Source organism: Melospiza georgiana, chromosome 6 (genome assembly GCF_028018845.1).
Source record: "Melospiza georgiana isolate bMelGeo1 chromosome 6, bMelGeo1.pri, whole genome shotgun sequence".
NCBI classification, from domain to species: Eukaryota; Metazoa; Chordata; class Aves; order Passeriformes; family Passerellidae; genus Melospiza; species Melospiza georgiana.
The window spans coordinates 7,884,705-7,896,145 of NC_080435.1; positions in this window are offsets into that span (position 1 = coordinate 7,884,705).

Here is an 11,441-nt window from a genome sequence, read left to right on the forward strand (position 1 = left end):
CTACCTAGTTCCACAACATTAGGGAGGAACCTAGCCCCTCTGATGAATTTGGTTCAAACTGGCTAACAAGTTTTTGGAAGAGATGTGTAACAGTATGAAGGTATTGACTCTTTTCCTTCAAAAAGCTGACCAAAACCCCAAAGCTGTTAAGGGAATAAATTTCTTATGTTAGAGGTGATTCATCTACAAGGCTTAAACAACATCACACCCAACTTGCTTTCCAGTAGAATAAACAATCACTGCTCTGACAGACACAATTTCCCATTACCATCTCTGTAATGGGAAATTGTGTAAGCAGCCTACTGCTCCCTGCTGAAGTCCTTGTTCTGTCAACGTGGTTGCTCTTCAGATACACAAGAAGATGCAAACTATTCCATAACAAAGCTGAATAAATTACTTTCTTGACAGAGGAGGAGTGGTACTGTTCGTTCACTGGCTCATATTTTATCTTCAGGCCTAAGAAAGACAAAATCCAGGAAATACAAGAAGAAGAAGAAGAAGAAGAAGAAGAAGAAGAAGAAGAAGAAGAAGAAGAAGAAGAAGAAGAAGAAGAAGAAATTAATAAGTTTCTGTAATTGACTCAATTTATTATTTACAGACAAAGGCTTGTGAATGAAGCTGCCCAAAATCTGGTTGTATTTTCAGTCTGAGAGAAAAAGAACTCCTTTTAAAAAATTATTTTATTATTTTCCTTGTCTTTGTCCCCTCTAATTTACACAGGACTGGTTGCAATTTACGTTTACATAGTCCTAGCCTAAACCCCACGTTGTCTCTTCTATGCCGTTACATGGAGCCTCTGTTATTTTTCAAATCTCCTGGACTATACACCAACGGAAGCAGATGGAGAAAACATTACTTCAAAAGTACTGACATCCAGCAAAGACACTGAAATGTTGAATCCTAAAGACATACACATTTGTGGTTTTTCAGTTTTCTGCCCAACCTGTCTCCCTGCCTCGATATTTATCCCTGTGGTGAGCACTTTCAACCATAAACTCATAAATGTATGCCTGTCATATGTGAGAGAGAGTATGGAAGGAAGGAGTGGTTAAAGGAAGTGTTTGAAGGGACCTAAATTTATTCTTTTGTTGGTGTAACTGTGGAATGTAGAAACTGTAGATGAATTTCAAATTATAACAGAAAGAATGTAGGTGGAAAACCAAATGGGCTTGGTAGGAATGGCTGAGAATACAGGCTGCATGTTTGTGGCTCGTGGATTACCAAGCATCCTGAAGTCTTGTTCAGTCAGGTGTTTGTAATCTGGGAATGCTACCAACCTCCTGTGTCCTGGGCAGGTGATGACACCAGGCACAGTGCACAGAAATGCTGCGTGCACCATAACCAGGGGAACTTTTGGTGCTTGTTGTGAGCAAAAGCAAAAGAAACACTTCTGCTCACACAGCGAAGGTGCTGTATGGATGGAGATGTTTTAGACTGGTTTCTGTTTTAGTTGTTTTAGCCTGTTTTAGATTGCAGTTTCTAAGCCTCTATCCATAACACCTCTTCCTGTTCCCAGTATAATTGTGGTAAAAACTCCACTGATTTCATTGCTGTAGGAGCAAGCAATAATGCTTTCTGAGAACAAAAAGCATTAATTGTGAATTTGCACTCAAACCAATATGAGCAGATATTGTGTTTCATTCTGTTTACACAGCAGTCTAAACAATTTTGAGATGCGAATAAGCAACAACAAGCCTTGTAATTATTTTTTTTTCTGTCATTAATTTGGAATCTTGTTGGAGCACAGTAATCTAGTTGTGGAAGACCTGGGAGATACTGCAAAATTATTTACAGCCACAACAAACTACACTGGTTCTAGTTGGTGCCAGAGTCTGACATTGCCTGAATGTCCCTTGCCAAGGCCTCCTCAAGCCCCTTAATTCCTTACCTTTAGTAACAGAACCAGATCCTATATCTGCATTCTGTCCTTGAATATCAGCTGCCCAAGAAATGTGTTTAATCAAAGGCTCTTCTCAAAAAGAAAAAAAAAACAGTAATTTTTTGTTTCAAAGATAATTGCCTACATGTAGGCCATGAAATGTCTCATTACCATACAAAAACCCTTTAAGAAAACACTGAGCCCTGTTGAAAGCACATTCTGTTAAGGAATTCAACTGTCTTCTGTGTTTAATAACATTTAAACCTTGTTCCATGAATCTGAAAATATTTTAGCAGCACCCAACTTGCAAGCCCTGTTTTGAGATGGAAACTGAACACCTTTGGTCAAAGTGCTGTGACGGTGCTGGGTAGACAGATTTGGGGTACTGCCTGCAAATTCTGTGGTTTTATTGGAAAGACATCCCTTCCTACTGATTTCTCAGCATTCCTCTGTCTTTCTCAAAGGACTCTTCATGGATATAAGCTAATCTTTTCAAATTCATTCATTCCTGCCACTGACCGCTACCCGCTGCCAGAACCTTCCTGGTCACATAATTATCTCTGCAACTGCCAGCCGTGTGCTGCAGAGGATTATGCAGCAGGAGCAGATGAACTGCTAAATAAATCCTGTTTTCTTATAGATAGTATCAGAAAGGAAGGACAAACAGTAAAACGGGAATATCGCAGAAAGAGACTTAGCTGCTCTTGAGCTCAGATATCTTTTGATGGTTTGGGTTTTGTGGCTGCAATGCTGTATGTGCAGCTCAGAATTGGAATTAACTCTCCAAACTGTAAATGAACATTCATTAGGGCTCCTTTGCAATAAAATGGGATCTCCTCATCCGTTTTAAAACTGGATGAGTCAAAGAAAATAATCCCTTCTTTGGCAGAGAGATGGGCAGGTTGTTAATTAATAGGGCTTGTAATTTTTATGATTCTTTGACATTGTCCTTCAAACCCCTGCAGGTTTAATGGGCCTGTCGTCTTATTGCTTGGGAGTGTTACAGAACAATTTTCTGTGTATGCAGGAGGGAATACCCAGATGTGAATGCTTCATCAGCAAGTCTGTGAGTCTGTGAATGCTGCACTCTTGCTTTTGATTCTGCCTCTGAGTTTTCAATCTGAGGTCAATATTTTTCAAGCCAGAAACCAGTGTTGAGCTCCTTACATTCAAATTTTGAGGAATCTGTTTCATGGAAATGTGGCTATTTTTATGCAGAAGCCTTTCAAATAGATTTAATATCCGACATTATGTACCTAGGTGTTGGCACAAGAAATTTTTTCCCACAGCCCACTCAGATTAATGATGGCATTAGTTGAATGTTTGCCATTGTACATATTTCGGGTTGGAAAAATAACCTGCTACCCTGACTTGGAGAACTGAAGGGCATTGGGAGCTTCCAGGCTTTAAGGGTTTCTTCTCTTGATGATGACTCTCCTTGGACAAATAAGCTCTCCAATAATAACACTACCCTGTGTGTTATGTGAGATCCCCTTTCGTAAGCTTGTAAGGGTCTGTACATGCCCCTCACCAGACTGTGAGGCAGAGATCCCCAGCTGATAACAATAACTGTACTCGCCCTAGAACTGGAAGAGCTACAGGTTTGTTCTCCACCTAGTCAAATGTGCTAAGATTAAAAAAAAAGCAACATACAAGGCTCCACAGTTCCAGAGAAACCCCTCTGGAAAGAAAAGAATATTTTAGTCATACTTCTGCCAGAACTCTGCCTTGTGGGACAAGTGGTGTGGATTGCCCCAGAAGGAGCTGTGGAAAGAAGAAGGAAATTTGTCCAATCACATGTGCATCTGTGAATGAGAGGGGGAAGAGGTGAAATCTCTTTGTCCATTGGGTGTACCTCAGCCAGGATATGTCTAAACTCCCCTCAAACTAGTGACATGTTCAGAGGTGCATCCTACTTAGATTTGAGCTGCCTCATTCTGCCATTGGTTTAGTGCAGCACAGAGCACAGCATAAGCTCATTTTCTTCAGCTCCTTAGCTGGATTTTGCTCCCATTCTGGCCTTCACTCTGTGAGATCAATATTGCACACTGTACCCAGTGTAGCTAAATTTAAACATGGGCACATCTCTGTGCTGTACAGTAGTCAGTGGGATGGCTGTATACCCAGCATGGCAAGAATACCTTCCCCTTGTCACTCGTCATGCTCAAATCCCTCCACAAGGACAGGATCTTCCACAAACAGGAGGCAAACCTGAGCTCTGTTGTGGTTCATTAGGAGCAACAAGCCCTGCTGTGCCCACATCCCATCTGATGTGTTGCTCTTGGATTCCTGTCGTTTCCTGTTTTATTTCCCCCACACTGCTTCCTGCCTCTTTGCTGTCCCTGATGTGGTGAGCAGCTGAAGCCTCTGGGGCACAGGATCAGTGCTGTGAGGTGTCCAGCACGGTTTGGGGCATGATCAGATACTGTGCTTGAGCTAAGCCCTTCTTATGGTAAGAAGCTCTGCTGATTCCTGCTTGTTTGCTGCCAGGAGAGTGAAGGTTGATCTAGGCAAGAAATCTTTCCACTGGGAAATACTTTATTTCAAAAGTGAATTACACCTGAAAATAAAGGCCAGATTTTCAGTCCCCAAGAAGATCCCTTTGAAGGTGAGGAGTGCCATGGATATTTGCCCTCCACACCAGCCTCACAGCCAGCTCTTGTGCTGTCATTTCTTGAGTGAGCACAATGGATTTATTTTCTGACTGCTGCCTTTGGCTTGAGGGATATGTTGAAGATAGTAGTGGGGGGGGTTAGGACCCAGTGCAGTCCATCAGTCCCAGGTTAGAAGAATGGTTTGAAAGGAATCTGTGGACAGAATGCCCTGAAGCTTTTTGAACAGGAGCTGACCCCTGCTCACTCCAGAGTTAAAAGCTAGAAAAGGCATTATCTCCCTTTGATTACCCTGCCAAAGTAAAAGCTCATGCACCAGAGAGAGTCTTTAATTTTAGATCCAGGTCCTATTTTGTGCAGAGCAGCACCTGCAGAGTCAATGTTTTGACTAAAATGGCAAAGGCTCTCATTGTCTGTACTTGGCTATAAATGTATCCTCAACTAGTGCTGTGTTACTTTCTAAATTACATTTTCCCGTGATGGAATTTAAAGGATCCAGTGGGTTGATGTAATTGTTTAAAAATTATTCTGATGGGGGATAACTTGTTGTTTTATATGTTTTAAAACATCAGGTTGAATGAAAACTGGCATCTGCTACCAATGAAACAAACCAACAACCCTCTTTTTCAGATCTCTTTCTTCCTAATAGAAGTCAGTGTCTTCTTTGGTGTACAACATTGAGTGAGGTACAGTGGGGTAGCTCCTAGTTGTTTTCCTTTCTTTGAACCTAGACTGAGAGCTGAGATAAAGTATCTGACTAAGTTATACTGAAAGAGAAGGAAAATCCCTCTAAGTTGGTGGTAAAAGATGAAGATCGACTCAGACTTTTTCCATAAAGGACTGGATTTGTTTTCAAAATGTTGTGCTAGTGTCTCCTACAAACCAGATTCAGCAATGAATGGGAATATCAGCCTGAAGATAACAGTTCTTTCAGAAACAGCATGTCTGTTACAGTGTTATCAGGAAGCTGCAAAAAGCTTGGATTTTTGTTACAGTAAACACTGGAGCTGATTTTGTCAACATTTTAAATAATGGAAATCTTTGTCTCAGTTTATAGGTGAAGATCATTCAGATATATCTGAAGATGAATGCAGATATCATCTCTCTTTGCATGGTAGCACCAGCCATTTAAAGACTCAAAAAGATGATGGTGTGGAAAGCTATTATCAAAGAACTTCCCTCTTCTCTGCCTTTTTCCAGACTGGTGGACAGCAGGTGCACTAATACTTTACTTTGCAAGAATTAAGGCTTTTAAATAATAAAGCAGATGGCAAAATTGACTGTGTTTATGAAGGGCAGTTTTCAAAGGCTGCAGTTCCCAGTCTGTGATATCACACATATGTTTGAGAGGAGGATCTTTGGAGTATAGAGGAGGAGGAGCAGCCACATGTACCAGGCGTTAAGCACGGAAGCATTTTTTTCACAGCCCCAGTGGAAGTGACAAGCTGGTTTCCAAACTAGAAAGGGAGATCTAAATATTCTGAGTGAAAATAGTTTAATGCATTGGTAAAGCAGAATTCCCTTTCTCTCCTGTCCTGTCCTGTCCTGTCCTGTTCCCCAGCTGTTATGACAACTTAGCAGTAAAGGCCCATATCTAAATAGGATAGAAAAAAAAATTACTAGAAACAAAAAAATAAATCTAGGGCTCACATACAAAATCTAAAGGAAACACCTGATGGAGAAAAAGGTTTCAGCTGAACAAATTTGCTAAGAATTGCTTTTTGCAGACAGCTTTCATTGAGGGGGAAAAAAAATCAAAGGGTTGAACATTTTTTTCAAGCCATAAAATGGATTTAGAGAGCTATTTTCAGTCCCTGGATTTGTCTGTCAAACTTGATGATACCTGCACTACGGAAAAGAGCAAGACGAGAGGTCACTGTGCCTCACAGAAGGTGTAAGCTGAAGGAGAGCTCAGGCTCCAGGGGAGAGTGTGGGCATGAAGCATATGCCAGTCTAGGGAGTTGTGGTTTGACATTGTGTGAGATGGAGCAAAATACTCTGCTTCAGCTTCATGTATTGGAACCTAAGATTTCTCTCTTGGAACACTGAAACATTTAATATTTTCATATTTAAGGGGGGAAAAAAGCAGAAATATCATTAGTTTGACAATTCTGAATGTCCCAGTTACCCAAGAAAACACCCCAAACGCCAGTATATTTGTAGAAAATGACCCAAAGAGAAAAGAATGCTTTGTCCAGCCTTTATTCCAGTAGGAGACTGTTATGTTACCTTGTGGATAAGAGAGAAACTGAAGGTCTTTCAGCTTCAGAAAGTGTTTCTACAACTTGGACAAAAGCATCTTGGGATAATACCTAGAATTAATAGCCAGATCTTAGAAAAGAATCTGGCAACTTTGCACCCTCTCTCCCACCCAAAAAAAGGGAAAAGGTAAAGAGGTACAAGGAAAATGAAAGCTGGTAATCGGGTTTTGTCTGCATGGGATGAAATCTTGTAGACACTGATGGAGCACCAGCATCCCAACCAAAACCCAGTGAGGCTGTTTTTCTGAGAACAAAGCTGCTTTCAGAGGGCTATTGTTTCCATTAGAGAATGTTGCGCTCTGGCAAAGAAATCTTCATGTGTTGAATGCATTCTGCTGTTTGTCAGTGAAAGTGCTTTATCACATGTTTGTCACCGGCAGGATTCAGGCCCAGATCTCCTCTAAGTGACTAATGCTATCACCTTTCAGCCTGCCACCGACAAGCTCACAATCCCCTATTACTGTCAGCATTGTGGGCATGCTGAAGTATTAAAAGCTCTTTCTTGTTCCATCAAAGGAAGAATTAACCTTTTGATCTACTTTGCAGCATTCTGAACCTTGGGTTGTTTGTTTCATGTTAATGAAATTCAATCTTTGTGCAACAGCAGAGGCTTCTTAAGTCTTACAATTCTTCAACAGAGGCTGGGAATGGAAACCTGATCTCACAAGCATGGTCTGAAGTCTTGCTGTCAAGGTCATTCAGCCTTTTCTGAACAGAAAGGAATTGCAGGAAAAAAAAAGAATATAAAATGTTTTCTGCTTTATTTTTGACCATTTATTGGACAAAAGATATTTTTCACCTTCATCTTTAATATTAGGTCTAATAACAGTCCTATAAACAGCCTCCTGTCAAAAAGTTGTCTCAAAGCAATGCTGTGAGAATGTCTTCTATTCTTAACTCTGCATCAGAGAAGAGCTGTGAAGACAGTGCTGAATTAATTACATTAGAGGCTATTCTAGATATTTCTAAGATTTTGGTTTGTCTCTGTATATCCAGAACATGCGTAGAACAGCATAACTGGTAGCTTTTTTGAAGGATACTGGTGGATGGTCCTTAGTCCAAGAGCTGAGGATGACACAGTGGAAGAGTGGTAATGACACTAGATTCTGTCATTGATCACTAAAATAGTAGAGCTGGACAGGAAAGGTGCTGGCACTGTCTGGCTGCAGGGCACATTTGTTCAAAGCACAGTTTGCAGTGTTATGCCATGTCATACAACATACAAAGAAAAGAGGCTGCCTTGCTCGTTGCAGCAATTTTCAACAGCCATTTTTCCTGTTTGAATCCCTTGCATGGAAGACATGCAATTTCTATGACTCTGGAGCATGTCTTTCATTGCTTGAAGTCAATCAGTTCTGTGCTCAGGTGGGGAATGCACTACAACTGCAGAACAGTGATGCCATAAACCTTTCTAATTCCTTTTTTTGTTTTTGAGAGGCTGTAGGGTAGGCAACTTGCAGCTCATGCACTCGTGACTCCTTGTGCTTGTAATAAAGTTATTTAAATGAATCTTTCACAAAATATGGCTCTGATAATACCACAAGAATTTCTCAGCAGCTTTTTTGGAACTTCCTTTGACTTGGTGGCTTAGTGTGCGTGTGTGTGAGAGGGGCAGAGCTTTTTCATGTGACTGTGGCTATCACCTGGTTCTATGCAGGCTGAGAGATCACCTTGCATCCTGATGTATCAGCACCTGCAGTGCAAGCTCTAAGCACAAATACAGAGGCACAGCCAACAACAAAACCCTTTGAATATGCAAGACAAAAACAGGATTGGTTCTGTGTCTACATGAACAAGCAGCAAGATCCATTGTCTGCCTTACAATTTAAAATGTAATGAATTGTATGAAGTATGACTGTCATACTACCCCATGTGTACTGACAGAAATTGAGGCCACAAAGAGAGAAAAAGCCTGGCTTGAGATGATACAGCTGTTCTTCAGCAGAGGCTGGGAATGGAAACTTGATCTCACAAATATAGTTTGGAGTCTTAATGTCAAGGTTATTTAGCCTTGTCTGTACAGAATGAAACTGCAAAACAGAGAACACAATCTATTTATAATTTAATTTTGAACTGTTTATTGGACAGAACTACAAATTTCTGTCTTACCATTAATACTCCTTCTTCATACTTGCTTTGAAACAAAAATACTTCAAGACATGGAAACTATCTGAAATTGGTAAATGTTTTGTTATCTAGTCTCACACTGTATCATTATTCTTTTTTTCCTTCTTGGTTTCTTTAGGAGTGAAAAGAGACATCTAGAAGCTGGCATTGATGCTTAGTTTGAAGACTGTAAAAATAGGAGATGTTTGGAAAGGTACATCTATATTGATTGGAATTGTGTCATTCCCAGTGCAGTACATTCTTGTGTAGAAGACTAAACTCTAAATTCCCTGTTTCACTGATGACAAGGTTTTGCAGTAATCGTAATAGCATGGCATTTAGCCCGCAAGGACCAGAGCTGCAGTGCAAGGGTGCCTCCCTCACCTCTTTTAATTCCTCTTCAACCCTCTGCAAAGCAAATTTACAGGTAGAAAGTCTGAATGTTGTAGAAACACCTTCTGCTCATGTCTGCTCTTATTCCAATGACAGAAACTGGAGTCCTCTTTTTCCTGACATGTGTCTAGCTTTCTGACCAGGCTGTATTTGCTTCCTTATTTTCATCTATCATCTCCATTTCTTAAATAATTAAAGAGCTTTCACTGACTTGATCGGTACTTTAATGCTTTGAATGCATATATGCAGCTGCAATTTTTGCCCTCTAGCATCAGAATAAATAAGGATGTTGTGCCTCTGAACTGTTCCACCCTTGTGGTAACAGTCCTAAAGTAATCTGAGTAGCCAAGATGCTGAAGGAAAGAAGTTGGTTTTGATCTGCCCCACTAAACTAATTTTTCTTTGCATCTCTTTGCAGATTAGTTATTTGTCCTCTGTAAATTAAAGCACTTTTTTGAGTTGGAAAAAGTAACAGAGAAACCAAGAAAAGAGTGTTTTTGTAAAAAAATTAAAACAATGTCTTCAAAATTAAGAATATTTATTTTTAACCATTTGCAATAAAGCCATTTCCATTGCAGTTACTGTGGTAGGCATTAGGACAGCTTTCTATGTGACTAAGAATACATAACTGCATATTGAGTGTAGCTGTCTTCTGTTTTTAAATTTTATGGATAGTGAACCTTTTCCAGTAGCTTCTACTATGGACCTGAATATTTGCTAGGATGGAGGAGGTGAAAATGCTTTGGAAGGAAGGCAGTATAGGCGATTAGAGAAGGAGAAATACCCAATTCAATGATTTTTTTCCTTGGGATATTCTTTGCTTCTTTTCTTTTTGCAAGATTGCACGATCTGCATCAAAGCTTCTCCATAAGCTCAGTTCTTCTGCTGTGTCATCTTTTCTCTGCAAGGTGCACCACCCCTTTTGTCCAATTTTGAGAATTTTTGTGGCACTGCTCTCACAGAATATGTCAAGTCTTCCATTATTAGATACTGCACTGACCATTTTTTTCCCCAGTGATATATAATGGGAGCTGTTCCTTGGGTCCATGGTTTTTAGATTGCTTTTATTTTTTGCCTACAAAGAGCAGCAGCAAGAGCAGCTTCCTCATGCCCATCTTAAATCTTCCAAATGGACCGAATCCCAATGCACATGTCTATAAGTCCTGTTCAAGTTCTGTCTCTAACAATTTTTTATTGCTTTCAAGATGAATTTTCAAAATATTTTTACCATCTAGTATTCTCATATTGTATGTATGATGGAAAACCAGACTGTTTTGCATTTCATACAGACATCTGGGGCAATATTACGTATTTTGTGAGATAACAATAGGGAAATACACATTCTGTAAACTAGATTGTACTGAATCCTGCCTGACAGTTAGTTTTGGAGCAAGTATTTATCATGTGCATGATCTCATCTCAGTCTTCTGCTGTTATTTCATATTTACAGTCCAGACTAAATAACTTAATAGTTTTTATGCAGTTTGTCTTTTAAAACCAGCTATGAATCATATATTCTAGACATAATCTTGATCATGGAAACTTCAGCCTTTGCATTATACTTTCTAATGAAGCTAGCCTAGTTTGTGTCTTGTCCAGAAATATTATAAATAACATAAGCAAGCAGTGTACATTTATATTGAATGGCCCTTTCTCTTTCCCTAGCTTTTCCCCTTTCTTCTGGTAAGAAATTATCTATTCGCTACAGTTTATTTTAATGAAGATATGAAAGAATTTTTATTTTCCTTCTGAATAAGAGAAATTTCTAAGTTCTTTTTTTTTTCTTTTTCATTTTTTTCTTCTTCTTCTTCTTTTTTTTTTTTTTTTGACTTTATAGCTTGCCTCTTATGTGACCAATTAGTAAATATAGTTTTAATTACCAGGTGATATTTCATGGGTCCCAGAATTTCGGGGGGAAAATCTTGTAACTGCTATAATGAGAGTTAGTTTGCCATTTTATGATTGAGTCATAATTGCCTTCTAATGCCCCATCCTCCAAAGGTTCTCATACACATGACCCTAACATGTTTTTCAAATGTTCTCAGTTACTGTGTTTTAATCTTGGGCATTGGAATCTCTTCTGTAATCTTTCTTTGTGCTTTTGGCTTTGTTTGCTTGTTTTGGTGAAAGAGGGGTAAGAAGTTCCTGAATTTTACCAGATAATTTCACCTGCTTGAACTACTGTATAGG